General features: G+C 37.8%; 1 long non-coding RNA gene across 2 annotated transcripts in view; it reads right to left on the bottom strand.

Annotated features, from left to right (window-relative positions):
• Positions 1-5,394: 5,394 nt before the first annotated feature.
• The window catches only part of LOC106016738 (uncharacterized), a 151,473-nt gene continuing 138,199 nt past the window's right edge, over positions 5,395-18,668 (bottom strand). For both annotated transcript variants that reach the window (XR_011806453.1, XR_002401535.4), the window contains exon 4: positions 5,395-5,982. This is a non-coding gene — a long non-coding RNA (uncharacterized lncRNA). The remainder of the gene's footprint in view (positions 5,983-18,668) is intronic.

Raw genomic sequence — 18,668 nt, forward strand, 5'->3', positions numbered from 1 at the left:
TGATCAGGACAGACATCATTCATTTAGGAAGGTTAATTCGACGCTACGGCTCTAAATTACTTCTCTAATCTGAAGAACATTTGTGATTTGTATAAAAGAGTAACTCCAACAGGAGATGTCCTGATTTACACCATGCAGTCAGTTACTTAAAACTGAGCTGGTACATGTATTTAAAATGAGATTTTGATTTAACCATTAATTTACTTTCTCTGTTCCTCCTTAATGTGTTTATATTGTACCTGAGACAACCATCCTATTTCTGTCATAGAAAGCCACACATTTCTAACCAAAACTCAAACTTTATAAGATAAAAAAAATTAATCAGATTACTCAATCAGCAGATTAAAATAAGTAGATCTTTACTGTAGACAATAATTCAAAGTGAACAGATTCTCTGAGAACAGTTCTTCAGAGTGAACATCCAGTGTTTTGGACAGACTTCATTAGGTCAAGTACAATTTAAAAGGTACAAAAATATGTTCAAATGGTTAATAGAATGAATTAATAATGTAATGGAGTCCCACCTATGAAACATCAATCTAAATTTAATTTATGTCATTATTTGATGATTTGCTGTTAATCTTCATAAGAAAAATAACTGCAACTCCATTCACTCCAACCTAAGCGAAAAGCACTGCTGAAGTCAATTCAGAAAACAGCAATATGTTTGTGCTTTCTGGAAATGTAACAGCTTGTTGTAACCTCAAATAAAATTTGTTGTGAAGCTGTGCTGTCCCAGAGGGAACCCTGCAACTATTGAGGCAGTGATGCTGTCTTTTTCTCACACTGCATTTTTTCACTGTCCACGTCGTAATCTCAGTCTACACTGAGTCACCTCCAGCCCAAACATAGGTCCCTCAGTGGGGAACATCCTGGTCCGGCACCTTAGCTCAAGGTCAGATGGCCATTCATGTAAAGTGTATAGATCCGGTACAGAAGCAGCCCTGTTCTTGCCAGCTCAGTGTAGACCCTTTCCAGTAGGCAAGAGAATACCCAGAGTACAGGAGCTGTGGCTTCTGGTTGATGTTTCACTCCTGGGAGTAGGAATAGCCAGAGCTTCCTAGGATTTCCAAACACACCAAAGCAGCACACAACCTCCTGAAGAGACTACAATATAACCACCCCCCTCCTCCCCCCACCCCCAACTTTGGAGACCTGTCATTCAACCTTCAACCTCTGGTAAACTCATCCTTTCAATGTTGTAATTTAAGGCTAAAGGGACACAGGAAAACATTTAGCTTCCATGTAGCTTATAAAAACAATAGAGAGTATCTCTTTCCTTACCTTTTTACACCTCTATAACATACAGTCCAATCAAGAATCATGTCCACCTCTAGGACTGTGTGAAAATATATAGTTTCCTTGATGGAAACTGCACTCAGTGTTTCATACACAAATATGAGTCAGATTTTGCTTTCCTGGTATTAGCACCTTCTGAAAAGACAGTTAATCTATCATTTCAAGGCTGGAAAATATGGTACCATTGTTCAAGCCAAGTCTGATTTTTTTTGTCTTCTTAACTTTTCTGCCAACAGAACTATAATCTGATAAGCATCCTCTATTCTTTGAGAATACCAACACTAAAGAAGTTAAAAAACACATTTTCAAAAGAAGCAAAGTGATTAATATATTTCCTCCAAACTAATTTTGTTTAAATTACAATATTAGGGCTTTATTTTTTGTTTTCAAAAGTTTTTTTCTCGTTTTGGAAGACTGTTTTTGTCAGATACGTGTTGTTTTTTTTAATGTAATACTTCATACCCAATTTGCAGATGTCAGTAAGAATGGGATTTCAGTAGGGGGGTGTGTTTCTGTTCATACTGGAGTAAAGTTTTTCTTTCCTAACTTTCTTGTTCTGAATTTTCAATCAGACTAGAAGCCTAGAGTTCTAAATTCATCATATGACCTCTTGGAAGTGCAAAATGCTAAAAAATAATATTATACTGTGAGTCCTTTCTCTCTTTCTCTCTCTCTCTCTCTCTCTTTAAGCATAGAAATTTGTATATACAATGTCATTTAAAAAAAAAAAAAAAAAAAAAGAGAGAAAATAAATGGTTAAATAAAATGATATAAAAAAAAAAAATGGCCTAGATTTCCTGAAAAACTCTTCTTGATATTTCCTACTTCTCTCATAAAATTGTCTTTTTCATTACAAACTTTTGCCAATATATAAATAAACTGGAACAGGTGGTCAAAACTATCTTGTGGAAAGTCCATGCTTAGAAGAGCATTGGAAGAGTTCCTTGTTTTGGATGGCTGATAATCTCTAGAGCTTGTAGACATGGCAGGTGAGATATATACGCTGTCTACTTGTCCAGAGTTAGACTGAAACCTCTGTTCACAGCTAATGCTTGCATCTGGATATATTTATCCAGTTCAGTGGAGCACATGCAACACCCTAAGCAGTTCCAGGAGCAGAACTATTCCTCAGCTGATAGCTCTATTTCCAGAAAATGTCGTGAGAGCAACACCATAAGGAAAAGGTAGATGAACTCCAAATATATCAGGTGCCAATTTTAGAAATTGAAGGTGATGTATTTTCACAAGATAATGCTCCTTCAATGCCAGCTCACCAAGAAGGCAATGTTTATGACAGTTTTTGATCTATGGCCCTCAGCACTTAGCTATGTACACTTAGTTATACAGCCAGAGCCTTCTCTTTTCTCCTCTCTACTCCTCTCCCAGTCATAAAAAATAGCCAGAAGGAGTTCTGCCCATCCTGAGGTGTTATTTATTTTTTGTATATCCTTTTCCCCAAATGCATTGAGGCACAGTAGTTAGCAGTTTATAGGAAAGCACCCAAACACGCTCTGTAACAGGTTAGTTTATGAAGACTCCACGGACAGGTTGCAAGATATTACAGTGAGGGCCTCATCATCCAGATCATTAATGAAGACGTTAGGACTAGAACCAGTACTGACCCCTGTCAGTACTCATTGGTCTCCAGCTAGACTTCATGCCAAAGATCAACACACTCTTGGCCCAGCTATTCAGCCAGTTCTCAATCCACCTCACTGTTTATTCATCCAATTCATTGTTCATCAGCTTCTCCGTGATAATCTTGTGGGAGAAGGTGTCAGAATTCCTACTGAAGTCCATGTAGATGATACTGACAGTTTGTCCCACATCTACCATGGCAGTCATTACATTGTAGAAACTTTTCAAGTACGTAAAGTATGACTTCTTGGTGAATCCATGCTGACTAATCCTGATCACTTTCTTGTCCTCCTTGTGTCTGAAAATGGTTCCCAGGGTTACCACTTCCACCACTTTCCCAGGGACAGAGGTAAAGCTGACAGTTCTGGAGCTACCTAGGTCCTCCTTCTTGCCCTTCCCAAAGATATAAATGATATTCACTTTCCTCTACCTCTCAAGCTTATCTGAGTCTCTTTGGATGGATCCAGGTCCTTCTAGATGCAAGCGGTTCTAGATTCCATAGTAGCTGCAAGTGGGAGAGGAACTGCTAACAACAGGGACATTTTACTGACAACATGAGATATTCACATGAGAAAAGGAGAGGATTTTTTGAACCTTGAAGGGTTATATAAGATCTGGCTTTGATTTTCCCTGATGTCTAAGGGGTTTTTTTTAGATAACAACATATTGATTTCATGGCCTAAAAGAAGCTTTTAACCCGAGTTTTCTCTGTTAAGTGGTTGCAGCTGGAATTCAGTAGACACTATTACATGATCCACAGCTACATACTGAACATGGGATTTATAAGGTCTATATGTTGTCTTTGTGTACTTGAGCATTCAGCTTCAGAATTTTTCACTATGTCACAGAGGTGTAAGCAGTCTCTCACCTGCCTCATCTGAGATGTTAATAATCCCTCACAACTACTGCCTCATTTTGAAGAAAATAAAAACTATCAGTAAATCATTTGCATATTATTTTTTTTTTATGAATGAGGAATATATTTTTATTTTTGATTTCCAGGAAAATATAAATAGCAACCTCCAGTCATGCTAATGATTTAGTTGCTCCCTGCTTGTTTTCTCACAAAAGCTTGGAAATGCTGCCAACTTTCACAGAAGGGACTATAATAGTCTAAGTAGCTCATTAAGAGGAGCAAGTTTAGACATGAAGCTTTACAAACATTTTTTGTTCAGGCTTGAGAAATTACAAATTATTGTATGTTTCTATTTGTTTCACATAAGAATAATGACGTTTTCAGCTCAATCCTCCTGATTAGCCTTCCCCCAAAAAAGAGAAGAAAAATACCAATCAGGGGATGTAGGCACATCAAAGAAATTGATTTTTCTCTATTCATATAAGTAACCATGGTATATTCCTCATATAATGAGAATGAATTTAAACTATCACATTTTCCATAGATAAATGCATAATTCTCGTAAGAATAGGTAATTGTTCACCCATCTTATTATACTTTTATATAACTTTATTCTGGTCATTTTATCCAGAAGGATACTGTGAGAAACAGTATCAACAGATTTACTGAAATCCAGAAAGATTACATTGACTGGCTTCCTTTGTTCAACTAGCTGTGTGATCTTGTCATAGAAGGAATTTAAGTTTCTTAGATATGACCTTCCCCTAGTGAACCTATGACCATTTTACTTTAGGTGTTTTTCATTAACTCCCAGAATAATCTTCTCCATAATTTTACCAGGCATTGAAGGCCAGGCACCATTTACCAGGCACTGACAGGCCTGTAATTGCCAGGATCTTCCTTGCCCTTCTTAATCATAGAAAAATACTCCCTGTCAAGAATAAGATACCTGAAAAACACGTATACATATATATTAGTGTTATACATATTATATATAAATACTTATATATATAAGTGTTTTTCAGGTATCTTGTTCTTATATATATATTTATTAATCTCATCTTCACTTTCTGTAACAGTGGAAAATTGTTTAACACTCTCAATATTAGTGCAGAAAAGTACAAGAGAAAATTTTGGACAAAATTCATGGAAAATGTTCTTTCTTTAACTCTACAGAAATTTGAATTCATTAGTTAGATCACCTGCAGCAGAAAACAATAACAAGTTGGCAAGCTCCAGATAATGCTTTTTCTTGACAATATCAAATGACTTTAAAAGGTATAAACTACTACAGTAGTTCCAATCTTTGTTTTTTATTTTTAATTTGATGTCACAATTTATCCAAATTCTCTGGAAGCAAAAGAACTGTGTAAACTGAATTTGAATGGACAATTTCTATTCTGAATCTCAATAAATTCATCTGAAGAAAAATAGCATCATCTGTTTAGCTTAAAGTGTGATAAATAGCATTGATTTATAATGTGTTGTCATATTTGGTGATATGCAATATATGCAGTTTCATGACATTAGACATAACATAAATAACTGTTGATCTTTTTCCCAGATTTTTCTAATTTATGTACATGCATGACATACTGGGTCAATCCTTTTAATCTCGAGTTTAACTATTTTAAATGCTATGGGGAAAGTTTATGGTTCAGCAACTGAAAAGCATTTATGATGTTGTAAGCCCTTTATTGTATGTCAGCTCAAATACAAAGACCAAAGTCAGTCATGCAGGAAAATGTACATTGCACTTCCAAACAATCAGGGTAGGGGCAAACCCACACACACTAGTATCATATGCCTTATCTACAAGAAGCAGCTAAAAGTTAGATGTCCGTTCTAAATTCAGTCTGGGCCCTTTATCATCAGTAGAGGTAAAGGGGCACCTGCTCAATGCAATTCATCCCATCTGCTTTAAATAAGTTTCTGTGGCTAGATGAGCAGCTGCTAGAAGTGCTTGTGTTTCTCCAGTGTCTACGAATGAGTTCATACAACTGATTTGGACTACCTGTCAGTTCAGTGAGACAAATTTCACCTGTAGTTCAGATCTTTTCCTTTCTGGCAGGTTTGGGGCCTGGGGAGTACAGCATCCCATGACTTTGACTTGCATGGCAGCCCCATTTGCTTCTTCTCCACAATTGAGAGAGGTGAACATGGATCAACATGATCTTTTTTGATCCTTCCTGCAATGTGACAGGGTGGAAGGAAAAAATCTGTTAGCCCAGAAAAAGACAATGAGCTCAATAGCTTTTACTTCCCTTGCAGCCGTCACACTCTCTTCCAAGCCCAAAATTGAGACACTAGAAAAGCAATTTCATGTCTCGTGGTCCCACTGAGTAATAGGGGTATCTGCTAGCTAATGATTGTTCTTCACTATTCATATTTCTAAGGTTTGTTCCAAAGCCCGTGTAACCAATGGAAATGTTTCCGCTGCCTTATATTTCCAAGCTTTCAATCGCTGTTTGATATTTATTGCTGCTAATGGCAAAATAATTCTTATTGCATGTGAAGCCTCAGTTTCCGCTATGATCAATCAGTAAGACATTAAATATGTTCTTTTTGTTTTCATTCAAGGTAAATAGCACTCCGTTATGCCCATTTTCAGGTCTTACTTTCAGCAACTGTTTTTAGATCACACATGAAAATGTTTCTACTTTATTTTTCTTTAAAAATAGATAAAAAACAAATAAAGAAGATTACAATTTTAGGAGAAGCTCTTATGCTGGAAGGTAAATGCATGACTTTCTGTGAAATATCAGTATTTCTATAGCTTTATTAATTAATTCTATTATTTCATTTTCTATTAAGTATATAATATGTCTTTTTTAGAAGATATTATCCAGATGAAGTTCTTGCCATTTTATAGTTGCTATACACATAAACTTGAAACCCAGAAGTATGCTATGCATTCACTCTTATTAATGAAAAAATGACTAAAATCTTTCCTAGATAGTCGTTCTACATCATATTTGTCATTTTCCAATAATTAAAAGAGTCAGAATATAAATACCTATGATACGTCTTTATGTCATCAGGGAAAATAAATATGTGCTATTATCTTCTAATGTATTATCTTCTAATACATAAATGCATTACCATTAAAGTTATATAGATCCATCATGACTAATCCACAATCATTTTTTTGGATTTTTTTTTTTTTTACCTGTTTTCAGTAGTCTAAAGGTTAGGTGTTTAGTTCAGGACAATTTCCAAGGCTTCTTTCAAAAAGAAACCAAGACAAGGAGTCACTTTACAAGTTCATCTTAGCTTATTTAAATTGTTCACTGGAGGTTATTTTTCTCTTTATTTTGGCAGGAAATTTAAAATGCCTCATTTAAAGTAAACTTCAGAGATGTAACTACTACAAGCTGATTAGGGCGAATTCCACCTGATCGTTGTGGAAATCATGAAGAATTACTTAATTAAAGAACTGAAAGTATATTTGACTGATCCATTAATTACAAATTCATTTTCTATGTATGCATAAATATTTAAAATTTATTATTCAAAAGCCTCACTAGGAATATATTTTAAATGCTTGATTAGTATATAATTAGAACTATTTTAGGTAGAAAATGCTAAACTCATATTCCTTAAATCTTCCCTGAGTCAAATCTTAAATTCCCCTGTAGTTAATCTTCCTTGAATTACAACACTACAATAATTTAAACTGCCAAACACTATTCTAAGAAATTCCAAGTATCCAAATTTCCCTCTGTTTTCAAGTTAATTCACACATGAGATATATGTATGACAGACACAGATTAATACGACACCTGGAATTTAATTAAAGAACAATCTTAGTCTGTGTCTTAATTAAGAAAGAGTTTTTGAGTACAGGTAAGATGTGTATTGTCCTATGTACTTTTTTTTGGTCTTGCAAAATGATGTGGGGCCATGTGTCACTTTTAGAGTCTGTATCACATAAGTCTTTGGCTCTGTACTAAAAAGAACTATTCAAACAAAATTAATACTCATAGCAAAATAATATTCTGCTATCCCTCGATGATCAAGCCTGCCCCAGTTAAAAACAACCTACACATTTTTGCCCTTCTCTGAGCACAGTCAGAAGACATAGATCATTCTCTTTACCACGGTTATAGTTCCTGTACTCATAATCAGAAGTGAGGCTTCTGCCACAGTCAGGTTCTCAGCAGGCAAGAGAAAATGTGCCTGCCTGATAGCACATGCAGTCAAGATCAAAGCCTATAAACGCATCCTTCTCACTCTAAACTGAACTCATAATAGGTTAAGACAGAAATGAACTAAGTATATATTTTGTTATGATATAGATCCCCTTACAGATCTCATATGTAGGTATTATTTCTACTGAAATTTGTTTTCAGACTACAACAGCTAAGCTGTGTGTGCACGCTAATAAGTAACTACCATGTATGTACTCAACATACTAATTCACAGCAGTTTGAAAGGAAATTGAAAGAACCCAGATGGCTTGTAACGTTGGATATGGGATTTCATCCGTTCACAGCTAGGTTGTCTCAATGTGATGTGAAACAACAGTTTTCCAAATGCATTGCACCAGCATTCACAGGCAAAATGATGAAGTAACTGCAAAGGGGATGTCCTTATTTCATCAGCCTAATAAAAGGAGTCATACAGAAAATCCAGATCTCCAACATCATCATCACCCCCGCCCAGGCATATACTCATGTGTTGCCCTCACAATTATTAAAATGATGCCACCTGTACCTTGCAGAAAGGAATACATTATAAGTTCATGCACCAAATGCTGGCCATAAGCTTAAAAAAATATTGCTCACATTTGTGAAACAGAGATTCTGTTATATTTTATTTAGGGAGTTCCCAAGGGTGCTTAAGTTTGCTGGGTCACATTTCCATATTTCTCATGCTTAGCTGTAGATGGCAGGGAGCCCTACCCCAGACTGATAAATGTTTGGCAGCTGAAAAAGGTGTGTCCTGTTCTCCATGGCCAAAAGGACCACAAGGGCCGCAAGGATGCAGGGGAGGAATCAGAAGAGAGTATCCCTCAGGCTCTAAAAGGGGTTCCAAAGAAGCCTTCTCCCCTCAAATATAAATAAATCAAATAAATATGTGCCTTTGGCGTCTGTGTGATGCTTTCCTGAAGTCTAAATTTCGGATCCAATGGATGACTGTATGTTGAAATGAGTCATGGCTATTCACTGTAACAGCGTCCAAAGCACTTGGAATGTGACTAGAAGCAGGGATCAGCACTTTTGGATGGTGCTACTTATGACAAGTATTTGGAAGCAGTCTGCATCCAGATATTTAGAACTTGAATCAAACGGTACATTATTTGATTTTATTGCTGCCTGATGATGACTGTTTCTCAAGAATCAACTATGAAGTTTATTAGAATCAGCTTTAGTCAGACAGATACTGGAGAGCAAAATGATCTCATAGCATAAAAATTCTTGTATTAACAAGAAATTTCTTAGGCCGTTTATAAGACCTGCAAACTATCTTTAGATACAAGAGATAAAGAAGATAATGCCTATTCATTTTTTACTGCTACTAAACAAATTTTCTTTCTAGACATTATGAGTGAAAAATTATAAATATAACATTTCATACCTCTAAAATATTTATTTTTTTCCTTTAATTAGAGGAGTCACAGTCATGAAAAAGTCTTTAACAAATGTCAGAACACAAGCAGTTCTGTGTAGCTGTGATGAGCTAAGCATATATATGCAAGACAAGATTTGTAGGAAGGATTTATAAGAGAAGTCTGTTTTCATTAAACAAGGTGTATGGGGAGTCATGCCTCTGATAAACATGGATAGATAATGCTCAGATGATGCCTGTCAGTTGTTTCAAGGGCAAGTCAACAGGAGACGTTGTCCTTAGAGAAATGCTCATTGGTATTAGTGGGTTTTCTTGTGGAATTGTATGTTGCCTTATGCGTGCTTAAGTGCTCATATGGTAAATTAACTAGTGTACTCCCCTTCCAGTTGGATTAGTTTCATCTCAAGACTTTAGTTATCTATACTTAATGTATAATTTGAGAAAATCAACAATGTATCTACAGCACTGCAAATGCATTCCTATTCATTGTTTCTCTTACATAGATGTGTTTGGGATTAGCTGCATGCTTCAGACTAAGCACATTGCTAGATTAGAGCCAAACTGTTCAGGAAGAATTTTGTGGGTATATTATAACAACATAATATAACTAGTGAAAAGAAAATTTGAAGAACAGATGCGCTCAAACACAACAAGGGCTGATAAAAAAATAAATAAATAAAAAATAATAATAAAAAAGTCAGACTTTGTGTTGAATTGTCAAACCTATTCTGCATCAGTTATGCAAGGAAAGAGTTTACCAAACCGAAGCAATTCTAAATGAGAGGTTGACAACCAGAAAATAGCTGAAATACAGGAAACAAATCTTCAGTTTTTCTGCTTTACATATATATATAATATATATATACTAATCAAGCATTTAAAATAACATCAAGATGGACTTTCAGCAAAACTGAAAGGCAGCAAACACATATGTAGAAAAAGAGAGCAGGGGAATGAGGAGTGAGATATGGTGCAGGGCTATTTTTGGATCTCAGTAAGAATGGCCCAACAACAAATGTCTTAACATAATAGCGGTTTTAATAGCATAAAATAAAAGGAGGAATATAGATGGTGAATAAATCTTACATCCCTTCAGATGTTGGGAACCCCACATTCATGCAGAGTCAGATGGACTTGGGGGCATTTTCCCACTTCATGCTGTGCAGATCCCCTTCATAGAGAAGTTTCTCCTCCCTTAGTGCCATGGTGACCTTTATTTTGTACATCAAGCAGTCATCTTTTCCTGACAGGCTGAAGTACTTTCTGTGTCACAACACCCACCTGCACATGATGCACACCAACATGTTCCCATGCAATGGCTGCTCATGTTGATATATAGGGTGGTCAGGCCCTAAGTGCAAGTAACCCAACAGAGCAAACATGGCATACTCAAGACCTCCTCAAACACTGTCTTCCAAGAGTCTCCCAGCACAAAGCCTTGAATCAAAGTGTTCATATGAAAGTAATATAAATATTTATATTTTTGAGCTACTGAAATATTCAGAAAAAAAAGTTGACAAAAGGTCCACAATTCAGCATGCTTGTCTGGACATTAAAATTTTGCAGAATTGTCCCATTTTGACAGGAAGACAAGCCAAAATAAAGAGTTCAAGAACTTTTCTCCCTGCTTTCCATAAGTTCTGCAAAGCACTGACTGTGATCTGCATGTGCCCTAAACAGGGAGTGAGGGAGTGTGGCCATGGGGGTCAACAACCCCCATGGTTGGTGATAACATCAGACTCTTAATGATGAGGCCATAACAAAGAAGGGTGATTCAGGAGATGCCTTGCTGTCTCAAACTACTTGTTCTCCAACCATTAAAACATGGAAGTTGATAAGTGTTTGCTGTTGCTGTGCAAAGTTGTTAACCAATGAATATTTAGTGGAAAAGTACTGCTGTAGATCTAATGGTATAAAAAGGAGCCTGTCCTCAATAAAAGGGAGTTGAAGATATTGTCATCAATAAAGGAGTTGAAGTTATTGATCCTTAAAGAACCCTGGTGTCCGTGTGGTCATTACACCACAAAGGAGCTTTGATGTTATCAGCTCAGCATGTGATTCCTAAAGAGATTAATAAGCATTGAAGGGTTTAATTAAGTATTTGCAGAAGGTAATTTACAAGTTTTTCAAAATGTACTGTCTACAAGGTAAACTCTCACCGTGATTTATGTATACCCTGCAGCCACCTAGGATCAAGAGTTTTGATCTCACCTGTAGAGAAAGAGGTACAGGATTCAGAAATCTGATGTCAGGTGACAGGACACATGGGAACGGCCTAAACCCGTATCAGGAGAAGCTTGGATTTAATATTATGAAAAGGTTCTTCACTGAGAAAGTGGTCAAGCACTAGAAGAGGCTCCCTAGGGAAATGGTCAGAGCACCAAGCCTGTTAGTGTTCAAGAAGTGTTTGGACAAAATTCTTAGATATATAGTTTAATTCTTAGATTGCCTTGTGTGGAGCCAGAAGTTGGACTTGATGATGCTTGTGAGTCCCTTCCATTTCAGGAAATGCTATGATTCTATGATAAATCCTAAGACTGGGCTTTCTAGTTCCTGACATATTAATAAACTTTTCAAGACTTAATTTTACTTTTCACTCATACAACCAGTCTGGTATTAATCTGCTCAAATACTCAAACATACTCATTTTGTGGTAAAGATGATAAAGATGATGTGATAAAGATTTGCTCAGCAAATCTGAGATGATGTTTAGACAGTGGAGTGCAGACAGTCAACAAGTTAAACACTTAGGAGTATAGAGTAATGAAAGCCCGTCTCGTTATCTGACTTTCATTAAACCCAGTGATTAGACCCATAACTAAAATCACTCCACAGTTTCCTTCTTTATCTTAATGCCTTTAAAGGCAAAGGTTCACCCATTTCTGGTAGGACACAGTGAACTTTTGTGAAGATGTCTCTAAAGTATCTTCAACCATCAGAAGAGAAAAATGATGTCCTCAAAAGCACAATGATTCCTTGATTTACCATAAGGCTGATAAATGTCATAGGTGGTGAAAAAGGAAAATATTTGAGAAAACCTTTTATTCTAGTGTGACATCATGGAGAGAACATTTCTTTAGGAAAAAAAAGAATAATAAAAAATAAAAATAAATAAAAATTTAAAAAAAAAAAAAATAATAATAATAAAAAAAAAAGTTATGTTGTCAGAAGAAAGTGGAAAGCCACTGCTGGGTTTAGGGGTCACGACACTTCAAAACAGGCATCACAAGTGACAGCAGTGAAGGAAATGATGGTGGTTCTAATAAAATATCTCTCAGCCCCAAAGTATACCTTAGAGAAAACAATCCACTGTACAAATCAGCCTTCACAGAATCACAGAATTGAAGGGGTTGGAAGGGACCTCAAAAGATCATTGGGTTCAACCCCCCTGCCAAAGCAGGTTCCTCAGAGCAGGCTGCCCAGGTAGGCGTCCAGATGGGCCTTGAATATCTCCAGAGAAGGAGACTCCACAACCTCCCTGGGCAGCCTGTTCCAGTGCTCTGTCACCCTTACCATGAAGAAGTTCTTTCGCATGTTGGTGCCGAACATCCTGTGCTCTATCTTGTGAACATTACTCCTTGTCCTGTCCCCGTTTCAAGTCCCTTTCATCTAATAAAAATCAAAGGGCTGCTGACAAACTTCAACTCAACAAGTGGGGCACAAATGTGTTGGGGAGCAAGCTCTCTGGGCTAATTACCAGGGCTTTAAACTAGGTTTGACGGGGGAAGAGAGGGGAGCTAAAAGTGACAGAGAAGGGCTGGGTGAAGTTGTCACTGCTGTCACTGTTGAAGATAGTAGGGAAAAACCTCTGAGTTGTCCCATAGGATCGTCCAAGGGCTCCTCAGAGAAGGTAATGATCCCGATACCCCATCCAGAATTGTCTCCTTCTTGCATCCCTCCAGGGGTAAATGTGCCTGCTGCTTCCCTAAAGTGCCTATATACCAATGCGCAGAGCAGGGGAAATAAACAGGATGAGCTCGAGATCTGTGTTTGGTCGCAGGGCCATGATCTCATTGCAGTCACAGAGACATGGTGGGACAGCTCGCATGACTGGAACGCTGTCATTGAGGGCTATGTCCTCTTTAGGAAAGACAGGCTGAGGAAGTGGGGGGTTGGGGTAGCCCTTTATGCGAGGGAGCAATTAGAGTGTACCCAATTCCACCTGGGTGAGGGTGATGGAAAAGTGGAAAGTTTGTGGGTGAGAATTAAGGGGTGGACTGGTATGGGGGACACTGTTGTGGGGGTGTACTGCAGGCCACCAGATCAGGAAGAGGAGGTCGAAGAGGCCTTCTACAAGCAGCTGGTAGTAGCCTCATGATCACAGACACTGGTTCTCATGGGGGACTTCAATTTTCCAGACATCTGTTGGGTAATCAACTCGGCCAGGCACACACAGTCCAAACGGTTCCTACAATGCACTGAAGACAATTTTCTGATGCAAGTGGTGGAGGAGCCGATGAGGCAGGGGGTACTCCTGGACCTTGTCCATACCAACAGGAATGGACTTGTTAGGGATGTGAAGGCTGGGGGCAGCTTGGGATGTGGCGACCACGAGATGGTGGAGTTCAAGATGGAACTTGGTGGAAAAAGTAAGGTCAAAGCAGGATTGCAACCCTGGACTTTCAGAGAGCCAGCTTTGACCTCTTCCGGGACATGATTGGGAATATCTCATAGGCTAGGTTGCTAGAAGGCAAGGGTGCATGTGAGAGCTGGGCTACGTTTAAACAGCACTTCTTCCAAGCTCAGGATCGTTGCATCCCTAAGAGTAGGAAAGGGGGGCAGGAAACCTGCGTGGATGAGCAAGGAGCTCATTGATAATAGCAAAAGGAAGAGGAAGGTTTATGAAATGTGGAAAAAGGACCTCTTGGTAGGAGCATAGAAGTGTTGTCAGGGCCTTCAGGGATGCAACAAGGAAGGCTAAAGCTCACCTAGAGATGAGTCTTGCAATAGAGATAAAAGATAGTAAGAAGCACTTTTTTAAGTATGTAAACAGCAAAAGGAAGACTAGGGATAATGTGGATCCCTTGCTGAATGAGGGGGTGTCCTGGTAACGGGAGATGCTGAGAAGGCAGAAATACTGAATGCTTTCTTTGCTTCAGTCTTTGCTTCAAGGACTCCCCCCCGGGACCCCTCGACCCTGGAGGGAGGAGAAAGACTCTGGGAAGTGGAGTTCTTCCCCCTTGTTGACAAGGGAGTGGTTTGGGAGCATCTGAATGGGCTCAATGCACACAAATCCATGGGTCCTGATGGGGTGCATCCATGTGTGCTAAGGGAGTTGGCAGAGGTGATCACAGAACCGCTCTCTATCATCTTTGAAAGGTCTTGGAGAATAGGAGAGGTTCCTGAAGATTGGAGCATAGCCAGTGTCACTCTGGTCTTCAGGAAGGGCAAGAAGGAGGATCTGGGAAACTACAGGCCAGTCAGTCTCACCTCTGTCCCTGGAAAGGTGTTGGAACAGCTTGTTCTGGATGCCATGGCAAAGCAGTTGGAAGAGAAGAAGGTTATGAGGAGTAGTCAGCATGGATTCACCAAGGGGAATCATGCTCGACCAACCACATTGCCTTCTATAATGGTATCACCAGCTGGGTACATGAGGGGAGAGCAGTGGATGTCATCTACCTTGACTTTAGCAAGGCTTTTGATACTGTCTCCCATGACATCCTGCTAGCAGAGCTGATAAAGTGCGGGATAGAGGAGTGGACAGTAAGGTGGTTTGAGAACTGGCTGACTGGCCAAGCTTAGATAGTGGTGATTGGTGGCGCAGAGTCTGGCTGGAGGCCTGTGACTAGCGGTTTTCCCCAGGGGTCAGTTCAGGGTCCGGTATTGTCCGGTATTGCTCTACATCTTCATTGACTATTGACTACCTTGATGAGGGAATAGTGTCTGCCTTCAGCAAGTACACTGATGACACAAAGCTGGGAGGGGTGGCTGACATGCCAGAAGGCTGTGCTGCCATTCAGCAAGACCTGGACAGGCTGGAGAGATGGGCAGGAAGAAACCAAATGAGGTTTAATAAGAAAAAGTGTAGAGTTCTGCACCTGGGAAGGAACAACCACATCTATCAGTAGAGGCTGGGGGATGACCTGCTGGAGAGGAGTTCTGAGCAGAAGGACCTGGGACTTGAGCAGAAGGAGTCCTGGTGGACGACAGGTTGATCCTGAGCCTGCAGTGTGCCCTCGTGGCCAAGAGAGCCAATGGGACCCTGGCATGCATTAAAAGGACTGTGCCCAGCAGGTCAAGGGAGGTGATCCTCCCCCTCTATTCTGCCGTGGTCAAGCATCACCTGGAGTACCATGTCCAATTCTGGGCTCCCCAGTATGCAACAACAACAACAACAACAACAACAACAAAATGGATCTACTGGACTCCTGGAAAGAGTCCAGCAGAGGGCCACAAGGATGATATGGGGCCTGGAGCATGTTCCGTATGAGGAAAGGCTGAGAGACCTGGGTCTGTTCAGCCTGGAGAAAAGAAGACTGAGAGGGGATCTCATCAATGTGTATAAATACCTGAGGTGTGGGAGACAGAGGGATTTAGCCAACCTCTTTTTTCAGTGGTGTGCAGGGACAGGACAAGGAGTAATAGTCACAAGATAGAGCACAGGATGTTCAGGAGAAGGAGAAGGAGAAGGAGAAGGAGAAGGAGAAGGAGAAGGAGAAGGAGAAGGAGAAGGAGAAGGAGAAGGAGAAGGAGAAGGAGAAGGAGAAGGAGAAGGAGAAGGAGAAGGAGAAGGAGAAGGAGAAGGAGAAGGAGAAGGAGAAGGAGAAGGAGAAGGAGAAGGAGAAGGAGAAGGAGAAGGAGAAGGAGAAGGAGAAGGAGAAGGAGGAGAAAATATAATGAGATATCTGCAAAGTTTTAACTGTTTTTTTTTTTCTTCCATAAACATCTCGAAGTGACCTGTATGTATCTAACGGTGACTGTTATAAAATATATGAAGAAAGAAACATATTGTTAAATCCTCTTACAAAACCTTACTGCTCTTTTACTATGTTGAAAATGCTTGGGAAAATACCATTTAAAAAAAAAATAACTATATATATATATATAGTTATTATAATATTATAACATAAAAGGTTAATCTTTTTACATAAGTATAACCTCACAAATAATTTCTGAATACATTGGCATGATTAATCAAACTTGACAGAGAAAAAATTCTCATAGGTATAACATTTACACAGATTTCATGAGCAGAGACATCTTGCTATAACTTAATGAGAACAGAAACATGACTTCACCATTTATTAGGCAATGAAGAGTCTAAAGGAGAGAGATAAGTTATGAATATTTTAACTGCAGGAAAAACTTCAGTGGACATCAGAAAAATCACGCAACAATATATATATATATATATATATTTATATATATATATATATATTTATATATATATATTTATTTATTTATATATATATATATATAAATAAAGGAAAAGTCAAGAAACAAGTTTGTATTAATTTCACTGTGGAAAAGGTGCACAGGTAAGCTTAAGCAGAGACTGTAACCTACAACAGAAGGTCTCCTACTAGATAACCATGTGATAAAAGGTACAAACAACAAAGTTAGGATCTATGAACCAAACTCCGGCCTTCTGCAAGGGACGTCAAAACAGAGATACCAATCTTTCACAAGTGTTGCCAACTGAAAACTGTGCTATAGTGAATGTAAGTCTGATGAAAAAGACCTATACTATTTGTCTAAACAGGGAAGACTTATATATATCTAGCATTAACTAATTGCAGTTTTGGAAATGTTATCAAAAGACATGGCTGACTGAGTTGTCCAGCATACATACAAGAGTTTATCAGGAAAAAATAAATTAATAATAATAATAATAATAATAATAATAATAATAATAATAATAATAATAATAATAATAATAATAATAATAATAATAATAATAATCTATTATTATTATTAATTATATAATAATTATTAATATTAATTATAATATAGTTAATATTATTATAATTAATATTAATAGTTAATTAATATTAATTAATAATAAATTATTTAATAAATAATAAATAATAAATTAGCTGATATTAATAATTAATAATTAATAAATATAATATTATTATATAATAATTAATAATTAATAAATTATTATTATAAAAAAAAACACCTTACTGGTTTCACTGTACATACACTGGGACTTTTAAAGCAAGACTTTATATCCATCTTTATTTGTCTTCCATCGTCCTACTGAAGCCTAACTACACATGAAACACATGCTATATAAATCCAGCATTACTGCACTATAGTGTATGTTGGTGGTGAATTTTTACAGCACATTTGGACATTCTTCTGTGACATTCCTATGAAGACAGGCTGAGGGAGCTGAGGTTGTTCAGCCTGGAGAAGAGAAGGCTCCAGGCAGACCTTATAGGTCTGCCAACACTTAACGGGGCCTAGAGGAAAGCTGGGGAGGGTCTCTCTGTCAGGAAGTGTAGTGAGTACAAGGAGTAATGGTTTTAAACTAAAAGATCATAGGTCTGGATTATATATAAGGAAGAAATTATTTACTCACTGGGTGGTGAGGCACTGAAACAGGTTGCCACCAAAAGTTGTGGATGCTCCATCCCTGGAAGTGTTCAAGGGCAGGTAGAACGGGGCTTTGAGCAACCTGGTCTAGTGGGAGGTGTCCCTGCCTATGGAAGAGGGTTGGAACTAAATGAGGTCCCTTCCAACTCAAACCATTCCATGTTTCTATGATCAGTGTGCTATATAGTGTGGCACAGATAAAATCTGCTGGCAATCCTTTCAGAAATGTTATTTTTGATGTGGAATTGTATTCAATGTCTTTATCACTAATACGCATTATATAAATAGAAGATACGCTGGGACAAAATATATCACTGATGTATTTTTATTTTATTATCTAGACTCACATCCATGTGTCTGTAAATTCTTTTAATGTCCATAAACTTTGTCCTGTTAAACCTGGATCTTGGTCTTACCGCGTTTATTCCATCTCACTGTTCCTCTATTCTTATTTTACTATTACACATTCCAAGGAAAAAGTTACTTAACATAATGTTAAGTTATGAGTCACAGTAAGTACGAAATCCAGATGGAATATCTTTTTTTTATTTATTTAAAAAAAATAAACAATTGGTATCTTGAACTGTGATATTTTTATTATTATTATATGCTGTTTTTCCTCCCTTACCTCTGTCCTTTTTGTTTTGAATGGATATTAAAAATGTAGGTGAGAAAAGATTTATTTTTTAATTATGTGAAACTTAATTCTTTATTATAAACTTTATTAAGTAACCTGATTTTTCACAAAACTGTGGAAGAGTTC

The sequence above is a fragment of the Anas platyrhynchos genome, chromosome 1 (assembly GCF_047663525.1).
Source record: "Anas platyrhynchos isolate ZD024472 breed Pekin duck chromosome 1, IASCAAS_PekinDuck_T2T, whole genome shotgun sequence".
Lineage (NCBI taxonomy): Eukaryota > Metazoa > Chordata > Aves > Anseriformes > Anatidae > Anas > Anas platyrhynchos.